Source organism: Cuculus canorus, chromosome 1 (assembly GCF_017976375.1).
Source record: "Cuculus canorus isolate bCucCan1 chromosome 1, bCucCan1.pri, whole genome shotgun sequence".
Lineage (NCBI taxonomy): Eukaryota > Metazoa > Chordata > Aves > Cuculiformes > Cuculidae > Cuculus > Cuculus canorus.
This window is the reverse complement of record NC_071401.1, coordinates 100952505-100964440: the sequence shown is the minus strand read 5'-3', so window position 1 is coordinate 100964440 and position 11936 is coordinate 100952505. Positions and strand designations below refer to the sequence as shown.

General features: G+C 37.7%; 1 long non-coding RNA gene across 1 annotated transcript; it reads left to right on the top strand.

Annotated features, from left to right (window-relative positions):
- Positions 1–7203: 7203 nt before the first annotated feature.
- On the top strand, positions 7204–11518 carry LOC128852306 (uncharacterized). Its single transcript, XR_008450061.1, has 3 exons — positions 7204–7321; positions 10057–10197; positions 11456–11518. It is a non-coding gene; the product is annotated as an uncharacterized LOC128852306 (long non-coding RNA).
- The last annotated feature ends 418 nt before the right edge of the window (positions 11519–11936 follow it).

Here is an 11936-nt window from a genome sequence, read left to right as displayed (position 1 = left end):
TTTCACTTATAGTAACATGTATTTTCATTACAGTATTAAGATTTTACTTAGATCGTCAACTATTTCCTGGTTGCCTTTTGACAATAACAAGATTTTGAACTGAACATGGGTGTCAAAAAATGAGCCTTCTAGATTGTATGCCTCACAACTCTTTTATAGAGGTCATTGATAGGTGTAACGCTGCTCAAAGTAGGGCAAACATAAATAGAAAATGAGGTGTTTAGGGAATATTCACCAGTGACCTACTGAACTTCGTTACTTTGGGCATAGATGACAGATGAGTGGGGAAAGGAGGATTTAGATTTTGAATGTGAGTTTCTCAGTTCTGCGTCCATCCTGTTTTATGCACTTGGGACAGCTATTGAACCCAGCTTTTTAGTCTTTTTATGAGCCTGGGAATGTTTTTGCCAACACCCTGGAAAACAAGTAACCCCTTAACACTCTTTACCCATCACTTTATGTTAATCAGCAATCTAATGAACTCTACTGAAAACTAGTAAAATTTGCAACTGTCACCTGGGAGTGGTTTTGCTCTCATTTCATTTGCTGTAATTTCTCAGCTATTATGAATGCTCTAATTGTCCCAGAATAAGCAAATAGCAAGTAAAAATAAATATTCTTTTCATGCACTGAAATAGAAGCTCTAACACTACCAATCACAGAACAGAGTTGTCTCATTAGATATTAATTTAAAGCATGCTCATGATTACAAAAAGAAAGGTCTTTAAACAAAGCAAAACTTTTCACTACATGTAAATGTTTTAAGCTTGCTACAGCACCATGTAAAGCTGAAAAATGTGGTCACTCTCTTCAGCTGCCTGTCATTTGAGGGTTGGTTTGGTTTTGGTTATTTTTTAATAGAAATCTTTTGTCAAACAATCTTTGATTTAGAGGAAACCGTTACTGTTTCACAGTAATAACAACAGTTATTATTTACTTTGCATATAGAATTGTCTCATACTTTTCCTTTATTGGGCGAGTAAAATGTAACCCTTTTAATTTTCCTAGTTAATAACTGTATGGTCCACTAGAGTATCCATTTCTTGAAGTGATAAAGAAATGTTTTCGCATAATATTTCTGTGATCTGAATGGAATGGAAAACTACAAGTCTGGAGAAGATAGATCAGGCGACGTATTTTTCCAGAAAGAATGCCTTTTTTATCCTCACAGACAGTGAGAGGGAAATCTCAGAATAATTGTGACTCGTGATATAGAATGGAAAAGAAGCTTGAACAGTCCTTCTTACTTTTGTTCAGTTGACCTAACTTTGTGGAATTAAGCTTATTTGTGGAAAAAGTTAGTCGGTGGCACAGCGTACACATGAAGATCACTCCAGGCTTTGCGGGGATAGTCTCCATTTATGAACAGTCCTTAACTGCCAGAGTGTTTGCACTTCAGTAAAAAGCTGATTCACAAGTATTATTTTCTGCCTCACACATTGGGATATAAATTGTTTGAAAGAGAAACCTTGATTTTTAGTTTTCCATTGAGAGAAAAAGCTGTTAAACAAAGTTAGGTCCTAAGCAAGCTCCTTGTAGTCACTGAATAAACCAACTTTTGTCTGCTTGCTGGCATGAAGTACTGTTTTTTAATCTAACACATTCAAGACTGCAAAGCTGTATGGCATTACTTAATATTACTCTTGACCTCATGTGTCTTCTTATTTTAAAAGCTATCAGGCGAACAGAAGGGACAGAATATATTACCTAACATCTGTGACCTGTGATAAGTGACAGGGAAGGGCAAGTATATCATGGAAAAAAAAGTCTTAATTGAGGACACTTATAAAATTGTGGTGGGAAAGATAATAGTTTTCCTCATACAATCTCAGAAAGTATTATACATATTACATTCACTAGAGAATGCCACTTAGTCACAATGAGATATAGAAACCGCAGTCACAAAGGTCTTATTCTGCTCTGTGCCTTCCACAAAGTTTTGGGTGTTTTTTGGCACTGCTACCTGCAGTCCAGATAGGTGATGCAGAGGGTGAAGCACATGCTTGGCTGCTGTTTCATGGAGCACAACTCTGGCTTCCAGGAATGTTTCTAAAATAATTATAATAGCTCTCATGTTCACAGAAGCTTCAAACTGCAGTATTTGCTCTGTTTCAATATCTATCCTTTACATACTAAGCCTGTTCTAGTTTTTTTGCTCCATGTGTAAAGCCCGACTTTGCTTCTTTCTTTGCCTTGCACATTTCACCTGGAGGCTGGCCATTTGTGCCCTTGTTTTATGGCATCGGTCATTAATAGCGGAGGGGGTACAGCAGCAGGTGCACCCCAAAGACTGATCTTGTGATATCTCCAGAGGGCCACGTCTGTGGCACTGGGTTCAATGGGAAGGGAGATGCAGGAGTGAGCACCACTCTCCTTCACCTGGCTGAGCTCACAGTCCTGAGCCAGCTGCTATGGGGGGCGCAGATGCAGCAGTGGGTGCTGCCCTCTCCCTCACACCTTCCTGACTGCCCTGGCTGGACCCTCCCAAAGGAGCTTCTACACATGCATGGCAAGACCAGCCCCACACACTCATGGGGCACAGACTGACCTTATAAAAGAACCCACAAGGAGTCACACAGCACCCGTCAATTATTTCAATCACACCAGCCTGGACCACATGGCCCAGAAGAAGCTGCTGCTGCTGCACTGACCATGTGTTCCCAGGGAACTGCTGCTGCCCATGGATGTGGTCACTCTCTTTTTCCCTTCTCTCTCTCTTCCCCAGCTCTCTCCCTTTTTATATATCATTTACCTTACTGTGTTTTCTTGACTGGTATTGGCTTGTATCAGATCGAATCTGAGTGACCTTGGCTGTGTTCAGGGATCAGACTGTGATCCGAACAGATTGAAATCTGTTTTCTGCAACTTTGGGAAGTTCCACCCCCATATCTTGGCTGTGCACCCAAGTATTTTGGTCTGTTTAATTTGGTCGAAGTCTGACTAAATTTGCTTTAGATTTTCGACCCGAGACTGAACTTGTTGGCCCCGGATCACCACATAGATAAACCACCCCCTTCTTTCAACTGTGCATATTGAAAGAAGCCCGGATGAGAGTGTGTAGCCCACAGATTCGAAGCATGACATTCATGTTAAGAAAAAGAAGGGTCAATCTTCCCTCCCTTTCACACCATGCAGACATATTACAGTTGTAAGAACATTGTATTTTTCAAATATTTTACCTTTTAGCATCTCTTTGTGTTCTAGATATTTCTCTTCAGCTTGTTTTTACCATTATTCTTTATCCATAGTTTATTCTCATCAGTTTGTCAGATTTTAGTGTTATGTTTAATGTCACATTTCATTTTCCATACACTTATTTTGATTTTATTCAGTGCATACACATCCCTTTTTATCCCCTTAATGACTATTTATATAGCTTCTGTGCCTTTTCAGGGTTATGCTAGTATCTATTCCAAAGAGATGCTTTTCTGTAAATATTATGTCTTTGGTAGTCCTTATTCTTAGAATCATAGAATGGTTTGATTTGGAAGGGAACTTAAAGATTATCCAGTTCCAAGCCCTCTGCCATGTCCAGGGACACCTCCCATTAGATAGGGCTGCTCAAGGCCTCATCCAACCTGGCCTTGAACATTTCTGGGGTGGGGCGTTCACAACTTTCCTGTGCAACTTGTTCCAGTTCCTCACACTATTGCTGTTGCCACGAGAACTAATAAAACTGGCTAGCAGGCAGACCTCAGCCTCTTTGAGTTGCAGCATGTTAGAACCTTCAAATCATATATTTTTGTTTCCGATCTACCATGATTATCTTGCAACAGTGGTACAACTGTCTCCAAAGTTTACCTATTCCCTACTCTTCCTAATATTTATATAATATTTGGTGTTAAATGTTGAATGAGTGTCATGTATCTTCCCTGTCTAGAATGACAATTACCTTTCATGATGAAAACTGAGAAAAAACATCCTGAAAACACTATTATGGATAAAAATATGAATTGTTCTGTATGACTTAGAGGGAAAAATAACAAGCTTTTTCTTCTACATAACTCGTTGCATCGTCATTGTCCATAGAAACCTGATAATTACATATTTAAATTTATTTCTGTTTAACACCTATCTCACTTCTTCTTTTTAAAAATTAATTCAAATTCCATTGTCATCATGGACATTCAGTGCAAAGCCTGTCAAACCCTGTCTAATTATTCAGGGATTTCATGCAGCGTAGGAAGGTTGTGGGTGCTAGCTTCAGAAGATCAGTCTTTGTGGATATCAGATGCTCATTGCACTGTAGTAAGTGTGAAGAGAATATCCTGTTCTTGTTGTTGTAACCTTTTCTTAATACTACTGACCTCTTGTCTTCATAATATCTCAAGATGCTTAGTTGTACAGCTTTCTGTGCTTCTGGGAAAAGTATTCACTTTGACAGATTTTCTGAACTTTAATTCAAGTTAGACCTCTCTTTCCTTAATGAAAAGTGTGAATGCAAAAACACCCAAAGTCTTTTTTATCTACCAGTCCATCTACTCCAGAAGGTTTTTCTACTCCATTGCTGTACTTTAGCTTAGCCACTAAACACTTCACTGAGTTTCAATTTATATTTTTTGTTACTGACTATAACTGTCATATTCCGCTGGGATTTCTTTTCCAGGTAATGAGGGAAAGCTAAGTAGCACCAGTTCTTAGACAATGAAATTGAATAATTCTTCAAACCTACGACCTTTGGCTCCTAACCAAAATTAATGTATATGTATAAAGTTTATTCCCACAGAGAGGCACTTTCAAGCTATTTCTAGATGCATTTTTACATATTACAGTTTCAGATTGATTTTCCTGTATGATGTGCATACATAATTTATGTAGGATGCTTATAATCACTGTTGACTTAAGTTTCTGAAAGTTCATAAATGCTGTTTAACCTTATATTTTTAATTAATATTTTTATTTTATCTTATGTATTTGTCTCCTCTGTTGTTTACTTATTCAAAGTAGTCCTAAGAAGGATTAATATAAAATCAGATGATCTCACAGATATTTCATAGACTTATAGAATGCTTTGAGTTGGAAGTGACCTTGAAGATCACCTACTTCCGACACCCCTGCCATGGGCAGGGACAACTTCCTCTAGAGGAGGTTGCTCAAAGCCCCATTCAACCTGACCTTGAACACCTCCATGGATGGACCTTGATACAATAAGGACATTATTAATTCATGTTGTAGTCTCAGGAGGCTATTATCTCTGATTTGGTAATTTTCTATTTTGACCAGTCATTTTGAGGATAAAATATTCTTGAGTTACAGGACTAATGTAGAAAATAACAGCATTTGATGACCCATCATCTTTCTCCGTATTCCCAAGTCCAAAAAAAAGGGATGTTGTAGTTAACTGGGATACACTCAGTATTCAAAAGAGGATTCTTACCCTGAGCTTGCGTGCAGGAGGTAGATCCTCTCTTAAAAGAATCTAATGCATTTTTATTTTTCACATCAGAGTTGCTGATTTAAAAATGTTTGAAATGCCAATATATGTGTAACTTTCTGCATATCCAGGTTATAAACATATCCCTGTTCTAAATACTTTGCAGTTTTAATGGATGAAAAATAATGATGGCAAAGAAATACAGGTACTTCGATACTATGATAAGTTATGTAGTCCTCTGGTAACCGCACACAAATTGATAACCAGTGATTTATTTCAATTTATTGATAACAAGTTCTGAAAATTCCTCCTTGTTTATATTAGACTGGTGGATCTAAGCAGTGAAAATTTAGCCTGAACCTCTAATATGAAGCACGTCACTTGCTTGAGAGCAGCTATATAGCTTTATATCACTTGAGCATCTGGTCCTCCTTTTGGTCCAAATCACTAGAGCTGCCCCCTGCCATTTATATATGATTCAAATATTTCCTTGGTGCAACAACTAATTTTGTTGTTCTCTGTTGTCACTGAGAGAGTCTCGCATCAACTAAAAGGAAAGGTCTCCTGCCACCCTCAGTTCATTGTTGCTACTGCTTTCTAGTACCAGTGCTGGCCTGGTTGTGGCCTTGCAGGTTGATTGGTTGACTAGTTGGTTCTGGGAGACAGTTTTCAGGCATCTTCATCCCAGCTCAGTTCACTACACAGCTGCACAAAATCTGCTGCTGCCATTAAGGAAGACAAAGAAAAAGGAGGGTACATTTCTTTCTCCATGGGCAGCCCCTATAGTGGTTGGATTGCTCTGAAGGTGTCAGTGCATCTTGACTACATTGGGCTGACTGGATAAAATATGAGTTCAATGAATAAGAGCAGTGAAATATTTTAAATCGCTTGTGTTTTCTTGCTGTTTTATTCAAGCCAATACATTTGGTTCTCTGCATAAATCAGAAAATGTATTTGTGAGTGTTTAGTACCTAAAGTTATCTTGATGATAACTTAACTGTACAATAATTCAGGAGTTTTCTTTTTAGAATAAACTTGAAGCCATATTCCAGTACTTCAGTGTGTAGATTGAAAGACTCCAAATCTCATTTTAATGTGTAATGCAGGTGGTATCTTTCATTAGTGCATCACACAATAGTTTCACGATCTCATCTTTTATCTTTTCTGTGATGTTTCTTTGTTTAAAAAAAGGAAATAACTATAAAGTTATAGTATTATAGCATAGCTCTGTAGACAGCATACAAACAAGGAAGAAGAATAAAAGGTGACCTTTTTCCCACTGGGCTTGAAAACTATGCTTCCTACAGAAGTCAACAAATAGGTCAAAGAATACATGTTAAGTGGAATTTCTTTTTTGTTTTTCTTTTTTTGCATATAGTGAAATAATCTAGCTTTCTTTCTCTTTTGTGATGAGAAACTATAGAGTAAAATCTGTATAAACTCTGTAATTTTATATATGCACGCACAGCCTACTTAAACTTATTAGTTCTGAATTATTAAGGGCTGTTTTATACAAATATTCTTGCCAGGGTCCTGTGTGTATCAGCAGTTTCTGGTTGTCCTGACTACCTTGCAACTGTCTTTCTGTGTAATAGTCTTCTCTAAACTATCTCCTCCTGACTCTTATTTTTGATGAAAAATGTACTGGCCCTGTGGGTGTGGTAGAGGGCTAAATGAACCCAAGTGCTGGATGATCCCCGAGATACTCTTCAAAGACTGCTAATTTAGGGCATAAGAAGTCACTAATTCATCCCAAGAGCATCTCCTTTCCTGAGAGCTTGTTAATAACGATGTTGATGACGGAAGGTGTTTCCCTCCTCTTCTTGAATGTGTTTGCAAAGTCACAACATGCTATTGGGAGTGATGATGAAGAGGATTGTGTGGCTGAAACAGAAGCATGGTCCAGTGCTGCAGGGAGGTCAACATGGAAGCAGTGTAATGGCAAGGGTAAGGTCATTATTCAGGGATGTCATACTTAGCATGGCTATGTTGGGATTATGATTCCTGAGTGGAAGTGGTGGTGGCAGCCCCCAGCTGCCTGCCTTAGAGCGGGTTCTTGTCCCCAGGCTTTGAGTACCTGGCTTCCTTCAGGTAAACATGAAGATCATAATCAGACTCTGCTCCTGTTGACAGAGCAGCCCAAGGCGTAGAAACAGATGGGGTAACAGGAAGTTACGAAGGAGAATCACAGGAAAAGGTGGTTACAGGCTGGTGAGAGCAATAAGAACTCACTGATGCGTCTCTGGTCCTGGCAGTCCTTAACCCTATGCATTTTCACCTGTTCAAAGTTCAGTGTGGTTCAGTTTTCAGTTCACCTCTGTCTTCAATCCTGATAATGGACTTCCCCCGTGCCACCATGAGCCCTGGACTAGAGGATCAAGACTGGATGTTTGTGTAAAGTGTGTTTATATATGGAAGTTCTACCGTATTTTCATAATTCTGATGAGTCTGTTAAAGAGTTACTTAATGCAATAAAGTTACTGTACTTGATAAATCAGGCAGAAAAAATTGAATGGGCATTTGCCTTCTATATTTGTCACTAGAGATGGAGCATTTGAATAGGCAAAACTGTCAGCAGAAAATCTAGAAAGGAGCAACATACCATATAACTGGAAAGCAGATTGTCTTGCAGAATTTGGCTTTCTGCAAATAGCGCTTCATATGCATACAGAAAAAAACCTCAGAAAAAGGAGTCTTAAGAATATAATGGGCTAATAACAGGTTTTTAAAATCTACTACAGACTGTTTTCATAAATTCAGCTTCCATCCATCTCCTAAAGAATAGTTCCTCACAGAGAAAAGTAGATGGACTCAAGTTCAATAAGCACATGCTAATTAACATATGCTCAATAACATGCTAAACATATGCTCTATTTGAAGCATGTTACTTTGAGGAGCTACAGGAAAGATGATTATTTTTTTCTGTGGTAGGAACATAGGTGCACTGGCTATGCAATTTTATAATTATTAATAAATTGAAAATAAGAATTAATGCTAAACCACTTTTTTTATAAAATGAAGACTATAAATGGTTAAAGTAACCCTTCTTTCTGCTCCAATTCATTTGAAACTACAGTAGCTAGGTTTTGTTTGTTTTTTTTTCTCATAATTGCCACATAAAGTGATGTTTTAACGTCTTTAGCTGTCAAAAAGGAAAATACCTTTTTATATTTTATTTATTTATTTTAGTCTCAAATTTTACTCAATTGTTATATAGTCTCCCAGGTCATGCCATGTCATGGTGATATTCAGGACTATAGGAAAAAAACACCGAAATTTATCTACAGCAATGTGACTTTTGACACAAGATTAATGGGTTTTACAGATATTCTGTTCTGTCTGTTTGCCACTTATGTCAATCTGGTAATAAGAAGACTTTCTCTTTTTCTTTTTCTTTCTTTTTTTTTTAGTTTTTATGAATTTGAAAGCCATTTCTTTACTGCACTTAATTCACCTCCAGGTACATGGTGCAGACATTGACTGGAAGTAGGGCTCATCTAACATTCACTGTAATCCTAAAACCTTTATCTGCTGATGAACAATAGTATCTTAATCGCATTTTAACCTTTAGGAGCTTGACATTCTTGTTGCACCATTTGTTTACACTGAAAAAAAACCAAAACAAAGCATCAGAGAAAGTGGATAAACATATTTATGTGGCAAATCATTCATGAAAGAAATCAATCACTATATTTTCAGGCCGCAGGTGTCTTTTCTCATCGGTGCTTCTGTTCTCAAAAGTGATTTCTGGATGTGATAGCACAGCAATAGTGATCAAGTTTGTCCCTGGCTGTAAGGATTATATCCTGTGGATATCAAGAGACATATGAATGCCTTAAAATATCTCAAGAGATAGGATACACTTTGTTGACATCCCTGATCTTTTGCAATTTCTGAGATGTGCTTAGGCAAGTTTTACTTTTCTCCATATTCTTTCTTTTTTGAGAGGATCTAGTGTGCCTCCTTCCTCCAAAAGCATCCAACAATGTTTATTCCTGGCAACAGGACAAAACTTCCAGAAATAGGCCTAGCCAAGGCCTAACCTATTGATAGTGAATCATGTGTAAGGAAAGAAAGAAATGATACTTTAAAGGAAATTTATGTACATTTTTAGGAAAATAGAATGCTTTTTTTGTGTTATTATTCTGCTTTTTGATATCTTCAGAGATATACAACAATTTTCATAGCTGAAGAATCATTTTATAATGATAGTGGTATTACTTCATCTATTTCCTCTTTTTATTCTCTTTTTTTTCCATCATTCCTTGTTAAATCTTGAGCAATATTCAAAGAAAACAAAAATAAACATGTTTGTTGCAGTGCATGAATCTCCACTGGAACACATTTTCTTTTTTATTTCTTCCTAAGACTTGTGAGCATATACTGAGATTTCAAAGAGTTTTTGTCATCCCGTAGTGGAGTGAATCAGTAGATGCACTTCGCCTTCACTGGCTGGGATTCTGAGAGATCTTATCCATGTTATTCTGGCAGGCAGACTTCATTGGCAGAAGGCGTGAGAGACAGATGGCTTTCTCAGAAGTTGGGAAAATACACATTATCCTTCCTAATGAAGTTCTGGGTGACTACATATTTGAGTGTTTCTGTGCATTGCTGGAGTATGATTATTCTAATTGCATCTTCAGCTTGATGTCTCTGGTCATGGGATGTGTGTTCCTTCCTAGGGGTAAGGTGCTGTCTGTTATCATAGCTGAATCTGGCAGCTGAAGACGCCAGGATATGAATCATTTCTTCATAGACATTCATGCCATTGACAGTGACAACACTGAGAGAGTTCACAAGACTTGCTGTCTTTTCTGTCTCAGGTAAAAATGGTAGATCTGGGGAGTCTGGAGAAAAGCATGCGGTTATTGCCTCAAAATTCATGAAGCTGCAAGGTCCTGTTGATCTTTTAAACTCTCCATAGCTTTGCTCTTCATAGAGAACCATCCCTTCATTACATATTCAATTAGCAAACACACATTATCACCATTTCATTATGTAACACTCCAACTTTCCAAATGTGGGACTGTTACATCTTTACGCAGAGTCAGGAGTGAAAAGAGGAATTGGGAATGAAATGTGTTTAGGAACATGAGTTCGTGTCTGTAAAATAGTTAAGTAATTGCTATTCCTTGTTACCACCACTTAAATGACCAATTATTTTCTGTTCCTCCATACTAGAAAACAATCAATAACTGTCCTTGCAGAAAGGAGCTGTGATGGGATAAATGTTTGAAATGCTGTCCTGAATCATAGATGGGAAGGAGCAGATCATCTTGTGGGCCTGGCATAGGAACATCTTGCAAGCTTCAGGCTATCCAGATGCCCAGGTCAAGATAAAAGGCAGCTGGATCATTCAGTATGAGTGTCTACCATCCAAAGTACTGCCTAAGGGACATAAAGCCAAAATGATTTATCTGGCCTTAGGGTATTTCTTTGCAACTGAAAGGCAGCTGGCTAATTTGGGGAATTATCTAACTGCCTTTTGGCTGACTAATTCAGGGGAGATGAATTTGAACTCAAATTGCTGAAAAATGTTCTTTTATATTCATAGCCTGGAGGTAACCTCATAGCTAAATAGCCATGTCTGATCATATTTTTTGATCTGCAAGTAGTTTTAAAAACAAAGTTTAGGGTTCTTTTCATTTTCACCTAATAAAATATTTAGAGTCTGAAATAATGGTTAATGAAAAAAACGAATGAAAGTCTTGGGTTTTCAGCTTTTAAGAATATTTTTCCTCACAAGACCACCAGTGATATTCAAGGAAGGGGAGGTTAACTGTCACAAACACTATTATCAATATTTAACTTGTGCAGAGATAAACTAAAACTAATTGCCCTGAAGGGCAATGTTTCACCAAGGTGAATGTTTGCACTCCAATTGTTACATTACACAAGAACTACATATTCACCTATAAATGTGAAAAGGATTTAGATCCTTTATAGATTATAGAAAAAGGATTTTTCCTTTTGTAAGTATGTTGGTTGTGACACAGAGGTCTTAACTGATGTGTCCACAATCACAAGTAGCTTGTCATTGATGACAAACTTTCTGATTTATCTCGAGTTTTCTCTAACCAGGGAGAAAAAGGACCTCTAGGAGTAGTTCAAAGCCTCCAAGTCCCCAGGCATGCTCCACTGAGCCTGAAAGAACTGCTCGGTAGGTAAGGAGTTGTTTCCAATCCCTCCATTCTCCTGCTTTCCACAAGAAAGGACAGAGACTTGGATGACCAGGAAAGTGGTACCACTGTTACACTGTGGGATTCATCTGTTCTTCAAGCAGATATGTCCTTTCTCACTCCCATTTTTCATCCACACATTAAACCAATTGTTCAGTAGTATGTTTTGCCAGTTTATTTGTAGTAAAATGGATTTAACTCAAGACTTCCCTTCACTGAGTTACTTCCTCAGCAATACACTTACTGCACGTGTTTTATGTGATTGTACAGTTAAGGTCTCAGGATCTAAAAGTAACATACTAACATTGTCAACATTTTTAACTTCTTTTCTGAAAGATACTTATGCAGATAGACACTGCAGACTGCTCACCCAAATCAGCCTT